Below are 17,659 nucleotides of genomic sequence, written 5' to 3'. Positions count from 1 at the left end.
AGATGTAAATATCAACATATAAACTTCACATATTTTCACTGTGTGTATTTTTAGAATTCTTATCATAAGTCCTGCAATATGAGTTGAGCAAGAAATTATTTTTTCTATTTTCCTTTTGATGAACAATAGAAGCACCTCCACTTACTACTTTATTTGCCCTTTCAAGCAGGGCTGACGATTTATCCTTCCAACTTGTTTCATTTATAGTGAGAAAGTCAATATTTATGTGGTTAGCTTCTTCTAATGGTGTTACTAGTCATTATTAACTGATGAAGGATCTGAGATTTAACATATAAACAATTTAATGTTGATAATGTAAAAATTGTATTTCTTAGCACTCTATAAATACTAAGCTATATTAGATAAGAAAGATGTTGTGACCAGAATTATGAAGTTCCTCTATTTCTTAGTCAAACCCCATTAATTACACACAGTTTCAAGCACATTTCAGTAAAAGAAAGATGGAGAGCAACTAGCAGAAGAAGGCAAGCAGGACCATGAAGATCCTCAAGTTCATGAAATGAATATATCTTGAACTAACTAGAGAAGAGAATATAGGTTGTGGCATGATAATGTGGAATGCAAGATAATGCCTTTCAAATAACTGAAGGATTGTCACCTGGAAAAGGGAATGCCTGTGTTCTCCTGGGCTCCAGAAGGCAGAATTAGGAGTACTTTGTCAAAATTCTAAAGTGACAAACTTCAAGTTGATGTAAGGGGAGGAAGGAAAGGGAAGTAATAGACATTTTATAGTGTCTACCATGTTAATTTCCTTTCCCAGGGTCACACAGTTGGGAAGTATCTGAGGCCAAATTTGAACTGTGAACTTCCTGACTTGATGCCAATTGCTCTATCCATTACATCATCTAGTGGCTTCTTAGAAAAAAAAGTTCCCAACAATTACAGTTCTGAGAAAATGTCTTAGACTGCTCTGAGAATGTCACCCCCTCACTAGAAATTTCTAAGCAAAGTATTAAGACCCCCCTCTCAGCTATGTTGTCAAACAATGAATTTAGCAAAGTGGTCTATAAGGCATCACCCAACTCTGAGATTCTGTGGAATTATTCCCTTTTTCAAATGTTTCCATTTCTGAAGTATATTAGATTAAGACAAAGAGTACCCAATGTTGAATAATGTGTAAGAAGACTGGAAAAGCAGAAAAGGTATTAGCTTATGAAGGATTTTGAATATGAAAAATCAATTTAATTTGATCCTGGAAGCTATAGGGAGCTATTGTAGTTTATTAAGAAGGATGGGATGGGTGGGTGGTGACATGGTCAGACCTGTACTTTTAGGAAAGTCAACTTAGTGGATAAATGGAGGATTAATTGGAATAAAGACAGACTTGAGATAGGAAGTCTCATCTGCAGGCTATAACAATAGTCGTGGGATGAGGGCCTGTGCTAGAGTGCTTGCAATGTCAAAGGAGAGAAGAGGACACATTTGACAGATATTTTAAAGGTTAAATAAACAGGCCTTGGCAACAGATTGGATATAGAAGATGAGGAATAGTGAAGAGGCAAGGATGACTCCTATGTTAAAAGTCTGAGAGACTGGGAAGATGTTGTTCCCCTCTACAATAATAGGGAAGGTAAGAGGGGTGAGGCTTGAGAGGGTAAATAATGGGTTCCATTTTGGAACCTGAAAAGTAATTGGAGATTCAAGATTGGAGATCAGCAGAGAAGTAGGAGCAGGATACAAGGAGTAGCCTGAGACATGATAATAAATTTAGATAGTTTTCCATCTCAAAGTAAACAAGGGTACTTTATATCACATTGGATATTTTGCAAACAATTTAGTAGAAGTGAGGTTTGAGAGTGTTACAGAACAAATTCCATTTTTGTGAGAAAATGTGGTTTTCTTAAGTTTCATAAGTTTAAAATAAATTATCATTTCCATGTAATCTGTAACTCTTTATATAATTGATTTATTTTTAATTTTTAACATTCACTTCCATAAGATTTTGAGTTTTAAATTTTCTCCCCATCTCTCTACTCCCCCCTCCCCAAGACCATGTACAATCTGATATAGGCTTTACTTATACATTCATGTTAAACATATTTTCCCATTAGTTATGATGCAAAGAAGAATTAGAACTGATAGGAGGACCACAAGAATGAAGCAATACAACAAAACAATAAAAAAAAAAAAGGAGAGTGAATAGTCTGCTTCCATATGCATTCAGACTCTTTAGTTCTTTCTCTGGATGTGGATAGCATTTTCCATCATGAGCCTTTCGGAGCTGTCTTAGATCCTTACTTTGCTGAAAAAGAGGTAAGTCTATCAAAGTTAGACATTGCATAATGTGGCTGTTATTGTATATAATGTTCTCTTGGTTCTTTCATTTCACTCATCATCAGTTTATATAAGTCTTTCCAGGTTTTTCTGAAGTCCTCCTGCTCATTATTTCTTATGATACAATAATATTCCATTACATCCATATACCACAACTTGTTCAGCCATTCCCCAATTGATGGGCATCACCTCAATTTCAAATTTTTGCCAACAAAAAAAGAGTTGCTATGAATATTTTTGTACATGTGGGCTAATCTGTAACTTTTCAATTTTTTTCTCAATAATGTTTAGAATTTATGAGATAATTCATGTGAAGTATTTTATAAACTTTGGAGTTTTGGGTTATTGCTAATTATTAATCATGCATATAATTAAAATTTCATAAGACATTAAAATTATAATTTTAGCATTTGTCTATACAAAAACTGTTGAATAAAGAGACAGTTAACAAATAAGGAACAAGTATATGATGGTTCTTATAAATTCTTTCAATTTTTTTTCTAATAAACATGAACAACAAATTGAATGTCAAGGTAAGCACATAGTCTGAATTAGCAATTTAGAAATGAGAAAAGTGACATAAAATTAAATGGAACTTTTACAATCAAAACTATTTATAGGGTCATTTGTTGATTAAATTATCTCCTGGGTTTGTTGTATGTCTTACCACATCAATCACATGAATTTAAATTAGAGACATCCTGAAAATGTAGTTAGTCATCACCGCACCTATTGAGCAATACATTTATATTTTTGCACTACTTCATTTGTAGTGTTAACCTTTGAATAAGTTTCCTATGGGCAACTGACAGATTGAAAACATAAGCACCAAAGTGCCATTCTTAAGAAGAAAATTAGTCCATAGGAGATGAAAAACAAAATAATCTGTGACTTTCAGAAGCAGTATTGTGTAGTACAGTGGTGTCAAATTCAAGTAGAAGCAGGGGTTGCTAGACAACACATAAGGATTGCAGTGGGCTGTATATTTACTTAGAAAGCCACATACTAATATCATTATGTTGTATTGTATTTTTATTTATTTTATTAAACATCTCACAATTACATTTTACAATAATACTTTATTTTTCCCAATTACATGTCAAGAGAATTTTAGCATTCATTTTTAAAAGATTTTGAATTCCACATTTTTTCCCCTTCTTCCCTCCCTTACCCTCTTCCAAAAATGGTAGGCAATTTGGTATAGTTTATATATGTGCTACCATGTAAAACATATTTCCATATTAGTCACAACTCTGAAAGAAGACAGAGATCAAAAGGGAAAAAAAAAAACATGGAAAAGAAAAAAAATAGTAAGCGAAAAATATTCTTTAATCAGCATTCAGAGTCCACAAATTCTTTATCTGGATGTGGACAGCATTTTTGCTTTGTGAGTCCTTTGTACTTATCTTGGACCATTGTGTTGCTGAGAAGAGCTGAGTCATTCATAGTTCATCATCACACTATGTTGCTGATACTGTGTACAATATGCTCCTTGTTCTGCTTATTTCATTTTACATCAGTCTGTACAAATCTTTCCAGTTTTTTTCCCTGAAATTTACCACTTCACCATTTTGCTGCACAGTATTATTCCATTACATTCATATTCCACAGCTTGTTCAGTCATTCCCTAATTGATGGGCATCCTTTCAGTTTCCAATTTTTTGCCGCCACAAAAAGGGCTGCTATAAATACTTTTGCATACGTGGGCTCTTTTCCCCTCTTTTATTATCTCTTTGGGACACAGACCTAGTAGTGGCATTGCTGGATCAAAAAGTATCCACAGTGTGGTGGCCCTTTGGGCATAGTTCCAAATTGCTCTCCAAAATGGTTAGATCAGTACACAACTCTGCCAGCAGTGCATCAGTTTCCCAATTTTCCCACTTCCTCTCCAACATTTATTATTTTACTTTTTTGTCATATTAGCCAATCTGATAGGTATGAGGTGTACCTCAGAGTTATTTGAATTTGCATTGCTCTAATCAGATGTGATTTAGAGCACTTCTTCTTATGATATAAATGGCTTTGATTTCTTCATATGAAAACTGCCTATTCATATCCTTTGACCATTTATCAATTGGGAAATGGCTTATATTCTTATAAATTTGACTCCGTTCTCAAGATATTTGAGAAATGAGGCCTTTATCAGAAACACTTGTTGTAAAGATTACTTCCCAGCTTTCTGCTTACCTTCTAATCTTGGTTGCATTGGTTTGGTTTGTAAAAAAAAAAAAAAAATTTATTTTAATATAATTGAAAGCATCTATTTAAAATTTCTTTATTCCCTCTATCTCTTGTATGGTCATGAATTCTCTCCTACCCCATAGATCTTACAGGTAGACTCTTCCTTGTCTTCTAATTTGATTATGGTGTTACCCTTTATAATCTAAATCATGCACCCATTTTGACCTTATCTTGGTATATGGGGTGAGATGCTGGTCTATGCCTAGTTTGTGAACTATGTTTTCCAGTTTTCCCAGCAGTTTTTGTCACATAGAGAGTTCTTATCCCAAAGGCTGGGGTCTTGTTATATATTTAAATATATATATTCAATAATTCCCTTAATGTTCTTACCCTTTTGTTCTTCCAGACAAATTTTATTACTACCTTTTCTAGCTCCATAAAATAATTTTTTGGTAGTTTGATTGATATGGCACTGAATAAATCAATTAGTTTAGGCAGAATTGTCATTTTTATTATGTTGGCTTGGGCCTCCCCATGAGCAATTGATATTTTTCCATTTGTTTAGATCTGGCTTTATTTGTGTGAAGTGTTTTGTAATCGGATTCATATAGTTCCTGGGTTTGTCTTGGCAGGTAGACCCCAAAGTATTTTATATTGTCTTCAGATATTGTAAATGGAATTTCTCTTTCTGTCTCTTGGTGATGGATTTTGTTGGTAATATGTAGAAATGCTGATGATGTATGTGTGTTTATCCTATATCCTGCAACTTTTCTAAAGTTGTTAATTATTCCAAGTAGTCTTTTTAGTTGATTCTTTTATTGCTATAGCTAACATTTCTAGTACTATATTGAATAATAGTAGCCATTGCTTTACTCTTGATCTTATCAGGAAGGATTTTAGCATATCCTCATTACAGATAATGCTTGCTGATGGTTTTAGATAGATACTGCTTATCATTTTAAAGAATGCTCCCTTTATTCCTAAGCTCTATATTGTTGTTGTTGTTGTTGTTTGCTAGGCAATAGGGTTAAGTGACTTGCCCAGGGTCACACAGCTAGAAGTGTTATATGTCTGAGGCTGGATTTGAACTCAGGTCCTCCTGAATCCAGGGCTGGTGCCCTATCCACTGTACCACCTAGCTGCCCCTATATTGTTTTTAATAGGAATTGATGCTATATTTTGGCAAAAGTTTTTTAGCATCTATTGAGATAGTCATATGATTTCTGTTGGTTTTGTTATTGACGTAGTCAATTTTGCTGATAGTTTTCCTAATATTGGACCAACTCTGCATTCCTGGTATAAATCCCACCTGGTCCCAATGTTTAATCTTTGTGACATATTACTGTAATTGCCTTACTAGTATTTTGTTCAAAATGTTTGCATCAATAATAGTTAATAAAATTGGTCTATAATTTTCTATAATTTTTTTTCTCTGTTCTGGCTCTTCCTGATTTAGGTATCAGTACCATATTTGTGTCATAAAAGGAATTTGGTGTGATTCCTTCCTCACCTGTTTTTCCAAATAGTTTATATAGTATTGGAATTAGTTGGGGGTTTTTTTGAATGTTTGGTAGAATTCACTTGTGAACCCATATGGTCCTGGGGATTTTTTCTTAGGGAGTTTGTTAATGACTCATTCAATTTCTTTTTCTAAAATGTAATAATTTAGGCATTCTATTTCCTGATCTATTAATCTGGGTAATTTAAAATTTTATAAATATTCATCAATTTCACTTAGCTGGTCAGATTCATTGGCACATAATTAGGCAAAATATTTCCTAATGATTGCTATAATTTCTTCTTCATTGGTGGTGATTTCTTTCCTGAGGTGATTGTTGGATTCTTTCAATGCCTATTTTGTCCTGTGCTTCCAGGATATCAGGGCAGTTTTCCTTGACAATTTCTTGAAAGATACTGTCCAGGTCCTCCTTTTGATTATGACTTTCAGGTAGTCCAATGATTCTGATATTGTCTCTCCTGGATCTATTTTCCAGGTTAGTTGTTTTTCCTGTGAGGTATTTTATATTTTCTTCTATTTTTTTTCATTCTTTTGAATTTGTTTGTTTCTTTTCTTGATGTCTCATAGAGTCCTTAGCTTCCAGTTGCCCAATTCTAAGTTTTAAGTAGTGGTTTTCCTCAATTAGCTTTCCTACTTTCTATTCGGTTTGGGAAATTGTACTTTTTAAGGAGTTGTTTCCTTCAGTGGATTTTTGTATCTCCCTTTCCATTTGGCCAATTCTACTTTTTAAACAACTGTTTTCTTTTTCCAAGGTGTTGACTCCTTTTTCACAATTCTATTGCATCACTCTTTTACCATTTTCTCCTTCTATCTCTCTTATATGATTTTTAATCTCTTTTTGAGTTCTTCCATGAGTTCTTTCTGAGCTTGAGACTGCTTCCTGTTTTTCTTTGGGGTTTTGCCATCAGGTGTTTGATCACAAGACTGTCACCATGATAACTTTCCATGGCCAGATTCTTTTTTTTTTTTATTGTTTTTGCTCATCTTTTTTTGGTCTTTTTCCTTTCTTTTAAATTTGAGATTTGATCCTGGGGTGAAAGAGCACCGTCTCAGGCTTTTTGTGCTAGGGCCTGCAGGCCCTGCCTGATGCTGCACTGATGTTGCCTAGAGGCCCATGGGGGACCTTTGTATCTGGTGCTGTGCTGAGGGGGTTGGAGGTGGCTGACACTGCTGGAGGTTGTAGGGTCTGCCAGTTTACTTGGTGTTGACCTGGGGTCCTAGTGCTGGTGTCTGACTTTTGCTGAGACCAGTGGGGTGTTTCTTCATTTCCTGGTAATATACTGAAGCATGTGGTGGTCTGGCCACTGTCATGGCTGCATGTTTGCTCAGGTCCCCATAGGACTGATGTCTACCTGTTTGCCTGGTGGTATACCGATGTCGGTTATCAGAGCTGGAGTCTGCCCATTCCCCCGCCTATGCTGAGGTGTTGGTGTTTTCTGCTTTACTACACTGGGACTCAAGATCTACCACTGGTTTGCTGAGGTGGGGGGTTGCTGCTGGCTTGCTGGGACATTTCTTGTCCTGTACTGCACTCCCTTTTGCCTTAGTGAGACAGACCTTTCCCACTGATCTTCCAAGTTTCTCTGGCTCAAAGATTGTTTCACCATATCTTTTCACTGGTTTTACTATTCCAGAATTTGTTTTGGGGAGCTATTTTATGGTTATTTGGAGGTGAATATGGGAAAGTTGTGGTGATTTACTGCTTATTCCACCATCTTGGTTCCTGGATGGACTCTCTACCAATTACATTTTAATGTGTTTCTTGTTGGCTTTGGGAATATTGTGGGCCACATGTGATCTATGTGCCATGTGTCTGACCCCTCTGGTGTAGGAAGACAATGGAAGTGGTAATCATGAGCACTGAGTTCAAGTTCTGGCTTGGATTCTTGCTAGCAATGAAACATTTGGCAACTAAGCTAATCTCTCTAAGGCATTTTCTTATATGTAAAAATGGAAGAAATTATTCTTTCCTTACCTACTTCAGGGGACTATGGTGAAGAAAGAACAAAGTACTGCTGTAAATCTGAGCTATTATGATTATTTTTTTGTCATTTATAAAGTATTCTAATTGTTATCTCTAGTTCTGCAAAATACATTCTTTATTCTTTAGAATCTGGATAATGTATGCAAAAGTACCTTAAGGTCTGTATAATTTGGGCTATTATTTATTGCACTATTAAATCATAAAAAAAACCTGGATAAAGAGAATAGCTTATACATTTTATCATGTAACATTTTCAAATATATACATAAGTAAAATCCTTAATGGAATAAAAACTACAATTGTAACTACACAGCAGAACTACAAACACACTTGAGTAAGTGACCATTTTAAAATAAAATCCTCAAATCTCAGCATTTGTAAGGAGCTAGTGGAATCTAAATGATACCTGGCCATAATTTCCCTCTATTTCCTTAATAAAAAGATTATTGGCTTGAATATGATGGCTGCAAATGATGGAGAGAACTTATTATTGCCTGAGACAGTCCTTACAATGCTGGATAGTGCTAATAGTTAAGAGTTTTTTTCTTATATCAAACTGAATCAGCTTCCCCTCATTCATTGCTTGAAGAGCAGGAAAAAAACATGGTCAGTCTCACTCCAAACTGTCAATACTTCAAGGAGTTGAAGATAAGCATCATATTCCATTCTTTCTGAGCATAAGGTCCCTATCCCTTTCAGTGAATATGGCATTGTGTACTTTTACCTTCCTGGTTGTTTTCCCTAGATGTGCTCCAACTTCCTAAAAGGGAAATCTTAGAGGGCTGACATAGTTGTTTAAATTTGTTGAATGCACTATAATTTTGATTCACCTTGACAAGATTAACATCTTACACATTATTTACTGAAATTCTATGAAATACCTTAAAGTTGAGATTTTTTCTTTTCCTTACCTCCATATAGAGAATTTTGTTGTTGCATTTAGATCTGTGATTTCATCAATGGGAGAGGAACTCCTGTTGTGGGAACTCTTCCCAATGCAAATTAGCAAGGTTTTTCTAATTTGTATTCTTAGAGACGTTCCTGAGGCACTGTGAGTTTTCTTAGGGCACATGGCCTTTAGATATCAAAGACAGAACTTGAACCCAGGTCTACCTGACTCCAGGGCCACTCCTTTATCAAGTATGCTGAATTACCTTACATAAATATTATGATTTCATCATCATTAGATCCCTATTAGGGTATGCTAATTTGAGTTCATTTTCAAAAGCTAACCTTCTCTCGTAATGAATTTACTTGGAAGCTTTAAAGATGAAGAAGAACATGCTTAGAAATACCAATCACTGAAATTAGAATATGATGGTTACCTTGAAATATGTGTCTGAAGGCTGATTAAATTTGGAAAGAATGTGTTGCATGTAGTTTCCATTGAATTGTGAAGCATTTTGAGGCTTCATAATCTGTATTTTCAATCTCTCTCAAGACAGAATGGTACTGCCTTTCTTCTTCTACCAATATGTATTTGAATTCATTTAGCCACATTTATATATTTAAACCCAAGTATCAAAGGTGTTCTGAAGAATCAAGAAATTATTTACTTAATAGTCCATTAATAAAACAGCTAATAAAATGGTACTTTGTAAGATGACTATTTACCACTGAAGCAAGACTTTCATCTACATCAGGTATTTATTATCTGGAATCCTCCCATTTTCAAGTCCTGTGGATATATTTCAGGGCATTCACAAACTTAATGGGAATATTTTTATAACTAAATTTGTATATAATTGGTTTCCTTTGTAATCCTATGTATTTTATTTTATTCATTTAAAAACATTATTCTGAGAAGACGTGCATAGGCTTCCGAAGACTACCAAAGAGGCTCATCACAACACATAATGCATGTGTGCACATACACAGGCACACAGACACACACATACACATGCACACACACACATAGAGAACTGTTGTTCTGCCTCAGAAATTGGAGGCTATAATATGGCCTCCTATAAGTGAAGGCTGTTCTGGCACCTAGGATCTATTTCAGTAAATATCAGAGGCAATAGTCAATGCAGCATGGTATACCATATTAGACAAAATTGTACAGATTGATGTTTCCCATGTAATGAAATGACACAATGGAATGAGTATGGGCAACTGAGTCAAAGGAGTTGGATTCAAATAATTTTTCTGCTACTTACTATATATGTTACCCTTGGGCAAGACACTTCCTTTCCTTTGCATTATTTTTCTCATCTGTAAAATGATCTCTAAAGTCCCTTTCTGTTCTCTGGTCCTATAAATATATTAACATCTGTAAGTACTCTGCCAATCTTAACCATTATAAATGCTAACTATAAACTATTATATCTTTTAAAACAATTGATAAATGAACTTATCATTCAAATGCAAGATGGTCTGATAATTTCCTTGATCCAAGAGGGCTGGTGAGTATATAGAAAGGAGTTAAGAATAATCTTTGGCAATAATAATTACCTATTTTGTTGAAAAGAGAGCACTGCTACACATGCAGTAATTTTGAAAGGATTCTGGTGCATTAAATCCTTAGTGTCCATGAATCAAGAACTGCAAATATGATGTGCTAGTACATTTTACAGTACGTTTAGGTTGTAAAGTCCCAGTGCTATGCTCTAGTCTCAATGCTAAGGACTCATTATTATTCATGGTAAAAGAATTCTATAGCTTTCTATTTTATTCCAGTTGGAATTTATGTAAAGGCAATGAATTTCCATCCTTCTCTAGTTTATGCAGGTACAGAAGTGCATGAAATATGATAATCTTGTCCTGTCTAGATACCAAGATCAAAGCCTCTGTCTATACTGTCATTTCAAAAGAGAAATCTTTTTTGTTGCACCAGTGGAATTGTTTCTGTCTTTCTCATAGGAGCCAAGGGAAAAGGATCAAAGAATGTGGTATATTGTCAGTATTTGAGAATTGTGTCAGTGTTATAGCTATTGTTCAATATACAATTTCACTGACTGAATCAGTTCATTTTAATACTCAAAAGGGCCTATGGCACTCATATAGCACCACAAATTTCAAGAATTCTTTTACATCAACAAAAAGAATACTTGCAAAAGTGACATTTCATATGAATACCATTATTATATATAGAATACTTTGATAACAGTATTTTATTTTCCATATTTTATCTTTTTAATTAAAATTATTAAGATTTTATTATGTTGACATGTTTCTTATTCGACATCATCTTCAGTCAAGTTCTATACACTCACAGTTCTCCAGCTCTTTGTTGGCAGCTTAGTCAGAAGTATCTGGAACACTGATGATAGAAGTTTGCTGTGAAACTTGCAATAACTGCTGTGGCTGCCCACAGATAGCAATGACATTTGTCAAGTGGTAAACACCCTTTTTATATTCACCTTGGGCTAGTAATTCCTCACCAAGCTGTATTTCTTCAAAGAAGACTTGAACAGTTTCTGCATCTTTCAGATCAGGTAACTTGGAAAGCCCAGCTCTGTCTTTAGCGAGCTTCTGTTTTCCTGCTTCACTCTCAGAGCCTGTTCTTGAATTTGGGGTCGCTCCGTCTCTTGTGGTCAAAGTAAATACAGTAGCAGATGAAGAGCTTCCCGCACACACCGGTGGCGATTGCACCACTCCAGCTTGCTATGTTTTCATCTCCTGCCCGCGATGGGGATAGCAGTAGTGGCACTGACCCCTGCTGACTCCCAAGCCTGGAGAGTCGGCTCACTCAGATCCTATCGAGGGCAGAGAGAGCTAGAGGGGGTTGGGGAGTGGGAAACGACGTATTTTATCCTTCTAATGCAGTTTCATATGTTGCTTATTAGATACAGATATGATAGGAAGGTAGAGATTTTCAAGAGGAGATTGAGACCTTGGGAACTCGTGTGGTTTGTCTTTGGTGACATAGCTAGCAACTGGTAGACATCATTTTTCTGATTCTTATCTTCAGACTCTTTTTCATGAGACCAAGAGTTTCAAACTCAGAAGTTGCTTTTGGTTTATGTTTATAATACAAGGCTATCTCACTACAACTATCCATTTACAAATAATTGTTCATTCAATAATACATTATCTTGAAAAATTAAGGTCTGTCTCATAGCCCCTCAACCCTGCTCTTCAAGCCTTTGAACTTTCACAGATAGAAGCTAACCAAGGGGATAATCTCTCTCTCTCTCCTCTCTCTCTCTCTCTCTCTCTCTCTCTCTCTCTCTCTCTCTCTGTCTCTCTCTCTCTCTCTCTCTCTCTCTCTCTCTCTCTCTCTCTCTCTCTCTCTCTCTCTCTCCCTCCCTCTCTCCCCTACCTCTTGTTTACTCTAGAAAACCTTCCACATATAGCTTAGGTATAGTTCCTGTTTTTCAAATTTAGTCAAAAGATGCCAGCACCCACACAAGCATTCAAGGTAATAAATGCATTTGAGGAATGGGATCTTTTAGTTTACTCTGTCGATAATGCAAAAGATTAAAGGACTCATAGATACTCATGAATAGATACACAAAACACATAAAGCACCACCAAATAGCCCATAAATTTCTTTTCTGGAAGACAAATATTTTGAGGTTACTGAATAAACAATACCTCATTCCACTATCCTGTATTGCCAAAAATAAACATACAAACACAATACAAAAACCCATTGAAACAGTGAGGAATAACAAGGACCAGGACCCCTGCTTCTGGGAGTCATTGTTCTCCTTCCCTGATCCTTCAACCTAATCAGGATCTCTCTCTAGAAAGAATTCTTAACCTTATTTGAGTCATAGACCTCTCTGATGGTCCAGTGACCATCAGAATAAAACTTTAAAACAGATGAAATAAAGTACATAAGATTACAAAGAAAATAAATTATTCTGAAATATAGTTTTGTTATTGTTGAGTCATTTCAGTTTTGTCTGACTCTCTGTGACTATATTTAAGGTTTTCTTGGCAAAGATATTGGAATGGTTTGCTATTTTCTTCTCCAGCTCATTTTACAAATAAGGCAAATAGGATTAAGTGACTTGCCCAGAATCACACAGCTAGTAAGTGTCTGGAGCTAGATTTGAACTCAGGTCTTCCTGACTCCAGGGCAGGCATTCTATCTACCATGCAGCTAAATTCCTTTTTGAAATAAAGTTACCAGAAGTTATAGTTTTTAAGTTTATGGATGCACTATTCAGAACTTGTTCTAGAAAATCTGATTTGCAAATTTCTGTTCTTGCAAACTCTACAACTTGAAGTCACTCCTGAGTCCTAAGTTAATACTGCTCAGGAAAAAGCCCTTTTTTTCTGGCTAAAAGACAAAATTTTAGGATAATGTTGCCTAGAAATTCCTTTCCCAGCTCCAAATGCACTTCTCTACATAGGAGATTAAAATTCACGACCATTTTCTATGAACTCCTTTTTGAAGCAAAGTATGTTTGCATATTTACTCATTTCATATTTTTCTTGAAGAAATATATTAATGCCTTAGTCATTGTCATCTCTTGGTCTAAGAAAACTTTCCTAGTCATTTGCCTTTCAGAAAACTGTCTACCTCTTTTGTATACTATTGTTCAAAGTTATCATAGACCAATTATTTGGTGAGCAAAGATAAAAAACTTCCCAATCTTACCCCACCCCCTCAAACCCTCTCAGGATTCCGGAAGAAATATCCAAGCAAAAACATGAAAGGGAACAGAAACCAAGTAACTCTCTGTTACTCTCACTTTTAGGTCAGTATGAAGAGGGACCTCTAAGGACAAGTCCATTCACCTGAATCTCAGCCACCATTGATCTTTGTAGAAGTTGCAATCACTAGGAACTAAACAGGAATTATTCATTGTTATTTGTGTATATGTATATATACACATGTATATTATATACACACATACATATATGCACATACACATATACTTATATACATACATATATACTTATATGTGCTCATGAGCACATACACATATATAGGTGTATATATATGTGTGTGTGTGTATATATATATGTATATATATACACACACATATATATATGTATGTATGTATATTTTACCTCAAGCTACTCTTACATCTAGTAGACATGAAATATTTGTAGCAATTATTGTATAAGTAATGTTTTAAGTTATGTTAAGTAAATGAATTTGTGTCTTCTTAGTGGCTACATAGAAATTGAAGTTAAAGAAGCTATTTGGCCCAAACTTGGTTAAAAATGTATGAAGTCAAAGATATAATACATTTCTACTCTGTATGATAATCTGCTTTGCCCTTTTGTAATTAAATGTTACAGAAACTACAAACATTAAAATAGCTCATAGGTTCACCAATGGTCCTGTAATTTCAGCTATGAATATTTACACTTGTAGAAAAGAAATTTAACATGAAACTATGAAGTAGATCTTAATAACATTAGCTTTTGCAAAGAATATCTAACTTAAACATTTTAATTTTTCTTCCCTCGTATCAACTCAATGGCCTTAACTGACTCCTGAATATATATTTTCCTCACACATTTCCATATCTTTTTAATTCAGATGTTCACACCTAAAGGTCCTATGCACCAGGTTTTCTATATTCAATGAGATAACCATAATGTATTCAATAAAACATCCCTTCAAAACTGGGCAGGTTTATTTCCAGTGATGATTCAGCATTTTAGATAGTTCTGTTTGACATTATATTAAAATAGTCTTCATATTTCCCAGTAAGATACATTAATAATTTCACTAAAAGAAATATGAATTTTTAAGCTTTTCCATTCCACAAATAACCTACTAGTTGTTAAAGTATACTGTAGCCTCTCATTTAAATACACAAATTGGAGACTTTAGAGTTACAACATAAATAATATTTCATTAATTACTGTATCATTGACTAAATAATGCATTATTAATTTACTAACAAAGTTAACACCATCCTGGAGAATTTTTTTTAATTGTGAAATATTTAATGACATTTTCACCTGGACATTTCTATTGTTTGAATTACTAAAGCATAAATAGCAGGAAGATATAGAAACTGTGAACAAAGTGAAATTGAAAAAAGTCTGTTTTGAAATTAGTTTTGCACTCACACTACTGATAGAGTTAAAGGAAACTTGGACAAACCATGTCTATATAGTTTCCAGGTTATTATAGCTGCCTTGTCCTCACCAGAGCAGTAATATAAGTAGATATGCACAATGCATATCTGCAGAATGACCACTACTAGGAGCAGAAACAGCTGTAACTGCTTTCCACGTTACGTATTCTAAGATGAAGGGAGAAATAGGAATTGTACTTACATGTGAAATGCCTCTCTATAGGCATCCTTAAGCTGAAGTAATAATTTCAAGCCTCCTGAATTCTACTATTGCTTCTGTTTCTGTTTGTGCATATCCATTGCACAACTGAAGAACACCTTGATGGAGAGGGGACAAGAATCAATTACTTCAAAGGGTGTAAATTTTGGCATAATAAATATTTTTAAAATGCACAATTGACATAGTCTGAGTAAAACAAACAAACAAAAAACTCATATTAGCCATGTGGTACTTTTGTAATTAGAGACAGAAATAAAATTGTAGAATCTATTTAATTAAAATGGTCCATTGCAAACCAATTCAACCATCCTCACTACCCTGTCAGTAGTCATATCTGACCTTTAATGACACCAGACAACTATTTTCCCCTTGACTATCACAGAAGTGTTCTGTTCTTTGCCTAACTGCTAGTGAGCTTTCTATGCCAGAGAAAAGTTTATGCCCTGCCAATTTAGAATAGTTGCTTATAAGCTTGTTGAAAAGTTGCAAATTCACTATTTCATCAAAACTTTCAATTCAAGAAATATTTATAAAATTCCAAGTATATGTAAAGTAACATGTGTAAAGTATTGCACTAGGTGCTAAGGATAAAAAGACAAAAAATGAGATTCTAAACTCATAGTAATTACATTCTATGAGAAAATCAGAAATATTTCATTAAGATCCTTTAGCTTATATCACTGCAATTATCTTAGGAAGATTCTGAAGATCATATGGAAAGATAACAGATGGGACATTGAGGTCCTTTCAAGAAAGGACTGAACTGCCACACATTAAAACTCTACTGCAGAGAGGGCAACTCTTATTAGCTAGCCATGTTGTTTGAATGCCAAATGTATGTTTACCTAGATAAATACTTTGCTTAGAATTCACACATGGCAAGCACTAAGACAGAGGTCAGAAGAAGAAACAAAAAGGACACTTTAAAGGTCTCTCTGAAGAACTTTAATATAGATTGTGAGACACAGAAAACACTGGGACAGGACAGGACAGCATGGCATGCCCACGTCAAATGAAAGTTCCATACTCTATGAGGGAAACTGAATTTCAGCAGCTCAAAAGAAACATGAGATGTGCAAATTAAGAGACATCTCCATCCAAAATGTTAAATAGGTTATTTGTGCTTGACCTGTTCCAGCGCCTTCCAAGTTCATACTTGTCTAATCAGCCACAGTTGGACACACTGTACATTGACTCAACATTATGTTGTGATTTTGGTCCTCTTTAAGCATAAAGGAAACAATCAATCCAGGAACAAAAACTGCATTACTATAAAAAGAAAAAAAATCCTTCTCTATGAATTCTAATATCCACTTAGAAAGAATTCAGATTAAGGACCTGAATAAAATTTTAGAGAGGTTAGATGCAATAGATCTTTCTGGCAATTATTGAATGGCTGTAGAAAGGAACATACATCTATCTCAGGTATACTGTACCAATTAGTTGTACTTCAATTGGCTCTCTTTTGTATTATTCCCTAATGACTTAAGATAAGAGAATATTCAATTCTAATGAATAATAAAAGTTATAGATTGAGCAGAATGTAACAAATAACTTCCTCTGACATCATAGCAGCTATCCTTTTATGTTCCTTAAATCACTCCTAGCATGACTTAAGGATAGGAAAATAATTGCAATGAGTATGGACCATAGAATAAGATTTTCTTAACACTATTGTTAGTCACTTGAAATAAATAATTTTGGTGATATCAAGAATACAATTATTTCACAATCTTCTTCTTTTCTCCTCTTTTACATTCTCTTTCTCCTCTTCCTTTTCTTTTCCTCTTTTTTTCTTCCTCCTCCTCCTTTTAAGAAATCTAATTAGAAATTCAATGTCATGTAATGTTGAAATATTGTAAGTATCACATTTACTGAATAATTTTACATAATGGAATTATAAAAGAAGCACTTTGGATCACATGTTTTTGGCATATGACTCATAACAACCCTTTCAATTTTAAATTTCTTCAAGATTAATATTTTTACAGATTTCATTTCAATCATTCTTTCAACAAATATTTAGAGAATCTTAGAACCTGCTACGTAGAAAGGATTCCAGAGGACTTTAAATCTACCCTTCCTTTAACAGTAACAATTTATATAATATTTTGAGAAGTAGGTATCCAGATTCTGCTTTAAGTATTCTATCAAAGAGGAATCTGCTTATTAATATAGTGGAAAGTGCTAGATTTGTAGTCAAAGGCCTTTTGGTTTGTGTATGAGCTCTGCTACTAATATTCTTGGGCAAGTCACTTCACGACTTTGCGTCTTAGTTCCTTTAAAATGAAAGGATGGAGGGAAGGAACTTGAGTTCTAAGGTCCTTCTCACCTTTAAGTATCAGATCCCAAGAAAGCTTTGCTACACAATGTAACATGACAACTACATCAAAGAGCTGTAACACAAAATTCTCTGTGAGTCCTGAACTAGGGGAATCAAGGAAGGCTTCCAGAGAAGTCATTTA

General features: G+C 34.6%; 1 pseudogene; it reads right to left on the bottom strand.

Annotated features, from left to right (window-relative positions):
• Positions 1-11,155: 11,155 nt before the first annotated feature.
• LOC110210856 (mitochondrial import receptor subunit TOM20 homolog pseudogene) lies at positions 11,156-17,656 on the bottom strand (annotated as a pseudogene).
• Positions 17,657-17,659: the final 3 nt, after the last annotated feature.

The sequence above is a fragment of the Phascolarctos cinereus genome, unplaced genomic scaffold (assembly GCF_003287225.1).
Source record: "Phascolarctos cinereus isolate Bilbo 61053 unplaced genomic scaffold, phaCin_HiC Scaffold_726;HRSCAF=1367, whole genome shotgun sequence".
Taxonomy (NCBI): domain Eukaryota; kingdom Metazoa; phylum Chordata; class Mammalia; order Diprotodontia; family Phascolarctidae; genus Phascolarctos; species Phascolarctos cinereus.
The sequence above is the reverse complement of the archived record's forward strand: the minus strand, read 5'-3'. Positions and strand labels throughout refer to the sequence as shown.